Source organism: Penaeus chinensis, chromosome 43 (assembly GCF_019202785.1).
Source record: "Penaeus chinensis breed Huanghai No. 1 chromosome 43, ASM1920278v2, whole genome shotgun sequence".
Taxonomy (NCBI): Eukaryota; Metazoa; Arthropoda; class Malacostraca; order Decapoda; family Penaeidae; genus Penaeus; species Penaeus chinensis.
In genome coordinates, this window is record NC_061861.1 from 14,741,427 (window position 1) to 14,746,584 (window position 5,158).

The 5,158-nt window shown below is 48.8% G+C and overlaps 1 protein-coding gene across 4 annotated transcripts in view; it reads left to right on the top strand.

The window, feature by feature from the left end:
• Positions 1-5,158, top strand: part of LOC125048413 — a 47,131-nt gene that overhangs the window by 12,334 nt on the left and 29,639 nt on the right. The window contains exon 1 of one of the 4 annotated variants that reach the window (XM_047647097.1): positions 1,131-1,264. The exons of the other annotated variants lie outside the window; for them this stretch is intronic. The gene's annotated coding sequence lies outside the window, so the exon portion shown is untranslated. Of the gene's footprint in view, positions 1-1,130; positions 1,265-5,158 lie in introns of those variants that run through there. 4 annotated transcript variants of the gene reach the window in all.

Genomic DNA, 5,158 nt, shown 5'->3' on the forward strand with positions numbered 1-5,158 from the left:
CTCTTCCGGTGATGCAATACTTGGGCATTTAAAGAACGATACTCAGGCATCCAGCGCATCACCCTCTTGCCCCCTAGGTAATCTCTTGCTCCTATTATCGTAATGCACTTATGACGCCCCACCCCCCTTCCCCGCTCCCTCCCTCTCCCCCCTCCGTTTGTAACAGTCAGGCCTACTGATTGACTGACGTAATAGGTGAAGCAGAGGCAAGATTAGCGCTAAGTGGAAGCCTATTGCATCACCTGAGCGGGCGGATCCACCTGGAGACCGGCTGTGTAGCGGAGGAGTGGAAGAGGGGGGGAGGGGATATCCACGCGGGAGGAGCGGGTGCGCGGGTGTGGAGCAGTAGTAGGGTCGAGGGAGATTACAGCCGGGAGAGCAGTGGGAGAATTGTTCCGTGCAAGCGAAGCCTTCCAAAAACCTGTCACGCGGGAGTCATTACAAAAGAGGGGCGGGGGTGAGCCTGGGGGTGGGGCGTCGCAGAGCGAGTCGCGGATGCAAGGTCATGGCGACGCGACCTCTTGAGAACGCTGGTCACGGGCAGTGGGGGGGGAGGGGGAGGGGGCGCCCGTATGCCATCTCTGCGGCGTCGGCGGGCGGAGGAGGAGGCGGCGTTATCGCGCAGAGATCGTGGCTGTCGACGAGGTGGTCGCCGGGGAACATTGTTTACGGCCGTGTGCAGCCCCCCCCCCCCCCCCCCCGGTGGCTGCTGGAAGCTCGTAGGCCCCGACCATGGACCCTTGAGCCCCTGCTGGCGCTTTTATTAGCTTACAAAAGATCCCCGAGGGCTGTCAGAGAAGCTTCTCACGTGAGTCTTTGTATATGCCGTCCTTACCGAGCTCCTTTGTCCTTGCGGGTGGTTGCTATGTAGTCGTGCTGCAACGACCTGCATTGCCGCCCGGTGCAACTGAAGGCCGCGGCAGGAGCCTCGAGCTGCGCTTCGCCCGCCGTTTGCAAATTAGATTTGGGCGTCGAAATGAAAGGCTCTTTGGGAGAGGCGGAGTAGGCCCAGGCTTCGACGGCAATGGCGGCCAGGGAGAGTGCCGCCATGGCAGCCATATTGGCTGCTATTTCCGACCTGTGGCACATATCCACGCACGCACACGGGGCCGTGCCACTGGCGCACAGTTCCGGCGTGGCAACACTGTGCTGTGGTCGTTTTTGTGGACACTGCCTGCGAAAGCGGATGCTGGTCGCCGTAGCGGTGCGTGATGCTTCAGTGCTAGCAGGCGGCCTCCTGCTAGCCGCCGGTCGCGGGAAGCTCGTGAGTACCGCTCGTTAAGGGACTACGTGCCAAGGGAAGGCAGGTGGACGGGGGAAGGGGCGCACCGCCATGACCACGACGAGTCGTCCCAGGCTATGGGGGTCTCCGGAAGGTGCACTGCTCTCGCTGCGGGTGGTTTGGGGGCGGCCCAAATATCGGATGCGATGGGCGAAGGGCTCGGGTCGGGCGAGATCAGCGGCACCCAAAGAGAGAAAGTCCGCCGCGGGTGCTGGCTCCCTGCCCACCCCACCCCGCCCAACCCAACCCAACCCACCCCTCTCAACCCTCTCCCCTCTCCCTCCTTCCCCCGCTCGTTTCACTTCCCTCTCTCTCTCTCTCTTTCACCCTGGCTCCACTTCCCTTCCCCATCCTTTTCCTCATCTACCCCCCTCCTCCTCCTCATCCTCCTCCTCCCCCCCCCCCCCCTCCCTCTCCTCCTCTTCTTCTGACGCCCAATCTCTAAAAGGGTTTAAATGTCACCCGCCCGCCCGCCTACCCACCCACCCACCCACCGCCCGCCAATCGGACGGGAGGAAGGGAGGGTGGATTGGGGGGGGGGGGGGGTCAGTTAAGCACTCCGATCCAAGAAGGTTATAGGGTACTTAACTGCTGGGGGTGTTGTTTATTAATGTTATGATTGCTTCTGGCTGGTATCACTGCTATTTTGTTTTTTATTGTTTTTGGTGATGATGGTGATGATGATAATGTTATACAGATGGTAATGATGGTCATGATATTTTCGTAAGGCAACCGGGTTGATAGTAATTATCATTATTATGCAAAAAAATGTCGTTATTATGACAGGTCATGGCAGTAGCTCATATTACGATCATGATTTGCTTTAGTCATTAGTATCAGTATTTCGTATCGCTATTATTGATATTTTTTTATTATTACAATGATGATGACGATAACCATAATCAAAGTATTTCTCATCACGATAATGATAGTATTGGATGGTGGTAACAGTATTATTTTATTGTTGTTGTTGTTGTTGTTAATATTGCTGTTGCTGTTATTGCTTTTGTCGTCATCATCATGATTATTGTTATAATTAAGGATCATTACTGTTATTGCTGTTATTTTTATTAGTAATGTTATTTCTACTACTTTAGTGTTTTGTTGTTATTATCATCGGAATTTTCGTCATTGTTGTTGTCATTATTTTAGATATTATTGTGATTATGAACATTATAATTGTTATTATTATTATTATTATTAGCAGCAGCAGTATTAGTAGTAGTAGTAGTAGTAGTAGTAGTAGTAGTAGTAGTAGTAGTAGTAATAGTAAAAGTAATAGTAGTATTAGTAATAGTAGTAGTAGTGATAATAGTATATTCATTATTAATATCAGTGGTATGGATATTGTTATCATAGTCACCATTATTGGCAAGACAACGACCAACCCAGAATCAAGAAATGGCTTTTTTCCACCCACAAATACTCCCAAAGCGAAAATGACGAGCAGATGTTTACACGAATGTCAGCGAATTCCCACGATCGACAGCAACCGGTCGGGGCACTGGCTTTGTTTGTTTCTCGTGAGGATTTTCCGTGCCCGATTTTATTCGTTTTAAGAAGAAGAAGAAGAAAGATATTGAGATTGAATATTAAAATGTAGGCACCGGAAGCATCGCTTCCTCAGAGCGTCTTGAACTCTTCGAGAAATGTCGGCTCATCAGCTGATTCCTCTCGACTTTCACCCCGCCGTGTTTTGTGTGCGTGTGAAAGAGAGGGGAGAGAGAGGAGGGAGGGGGAGGGGAGGGAGGGAAGGAGGGAAAGGGAGAGAGAGGGGGGGTAGGGAGAGAGGGAGGGATAGAGAGAGAGAAGAGGAAGAGAGAGGGAGAGGCAATAATGAATGGCTATTCTTGATAAGTTAGTACGTCTTTGGACAAAAGAGAGTGAAAAAAAGGTGGTTGTATTCACGGGTTCCGCTTTCCGCAAGAGCTACCCACTAAGACGGGTTTATAATGCTAATATCAAGACCTCGTCTACCGGAGGCCTGTAATCATATCAAGCGGGTTAGGCAACGATGATTATGGCGAGAGGTCATGTGATCAATGGTTAAGATATGTAGTTGGAAGCGGCCATGATTCACGGGGAAAGCCTTCGTCGGGCAGATGCCGTGGCTCTCGGATATCGCGGAAGAAATGGGTGCTGTAGGTGAGGCTTGTGATGATAGATGGAGTCTTCGTTTGAGGAGAGAGAGAGAGTGAGAGAGAGAGAGAGAGAGAGAGAGAGAGAGAGAGAGAGAGAGAGAGAGAGAGAGAGAGAGAGAGAAGAAGGAAGGAGGAGAGAGAGAGAGTCAGACATACAGAGTGACAAAGAGAAAGGCCCATCTGATGGTGCATATGCTCATTTAAAACTCCGCGACTCCCATTCATTGAAAACGATTCGTCCCTCACTCATTACACCGAGAGGGTCAAAGAGGCAGCGTTGAACCTTCACTCCACGCACTATTGGAGGCTGAGATAGCCAACAGATGTCCAGGGGGGAGGAGGAGGAGGAGGAGGGGGGAGGAGGGCCACCGGGCGCGTGTTAAAAGGCTGCGACGAGGGGTCCGCTGAGAGAAACCTTTCGCCACAGGATCACGATACGTCACGGGATGAAAAGAGGGTTAACGGGGTGTTGTGTGGTGGGTGGAGGGGAGGGCGGGGGTAGGGGGTGCAAGGTCGTGGCTGCGGGCTGGATTCTGCGAGGAGTCACGAAGGCAGTTAAGGAGTGTTAGGTCAAATCGGGTGACCTGAGGTTAACAGAAGGGGAAGTGACTATGAGCGTGCTAATTATCCTTTATTTTTTCATTTGTTTGTGGGTTTGTGTTTATAAGATTTGCCTCTTTAGATGTATATTAGGGGGAAGAGTGTGGTGATTGACCTGACTCGATGATCTGGTAACTTGAGAGTAAATTCTTTATCGTTCTGATCGATAATATCACGAGTGTCTCGAAAAGCAGTTATTCCTGAGCGTGTCCAAGTATCAAAAACAGTTTACAGATACTTGAAAAAAATTAGTCTTGATTCGTCACGAATCGACGTTACCCTCCACATTACTGTTTTGCTTCATTTAAGTGTTACAATGAGTTAAAATATTACTCATTTGTTTTTTTTTTGTTTTTTTTAAGTGTTATTTAAGATTGAGACGGTCAAGTGACTTAGGTGAAAACACAGATGCAAAAATAAGGTTGCTGAAAAGTAAGACCCGCTTTTCGAAACACTATTATATTGGATGTTTCTGCCAGGGTATCAACACGCTAGAGTGCTTTTGCCTTTCCTCTTTGGGAGTGCATCGCGTTGACCTGACTTTGCCCCCGGGCGGATTCTAAACTGGGTCAAAGTAGGATTAGTGAAGAAAACGCCCCCACAGTCTATATGACCTCACTGAGAAGCTCGAGCGATGGAAAACTGACTGGTTAATGATATCGAGCTTAGTTGGATAAACAGTCTCAGAGGCCCCTTTTAAGTCTCGCACAGACCCTGTTACGTCACAGTATATCCTGAGGGAGTGCAAGGAAGGTTTTCTATATGATCGACTTTCTGCTCCCCTCAAACAGTTACACACCATCAAGCAAATATCTTTTTTGTTTATATTGAAAGCAATTGGAAAAATAGGTCCACCAACTTTATCGGCTGTACAGTGCTCGCGAAATGACACTGCACTGCATAAGATTTTCTTGTGATTTTGATTCTTATGAGACATTCTAGTATAATAAAAATTCCAAGAGATAAATAAAATTCTGAATTATTCCGCAGGGAAGTTTAGGCATATTCTTTGTACTTTGACTATTAGTGTGTATATATATATACCTGTACGCTTTCATAATGATGTTTAGCAATATTGTATATATTTTGATACCTCCTTTCATTATAATGAAGGGAAAGCGCGTCCTTAGGGGTT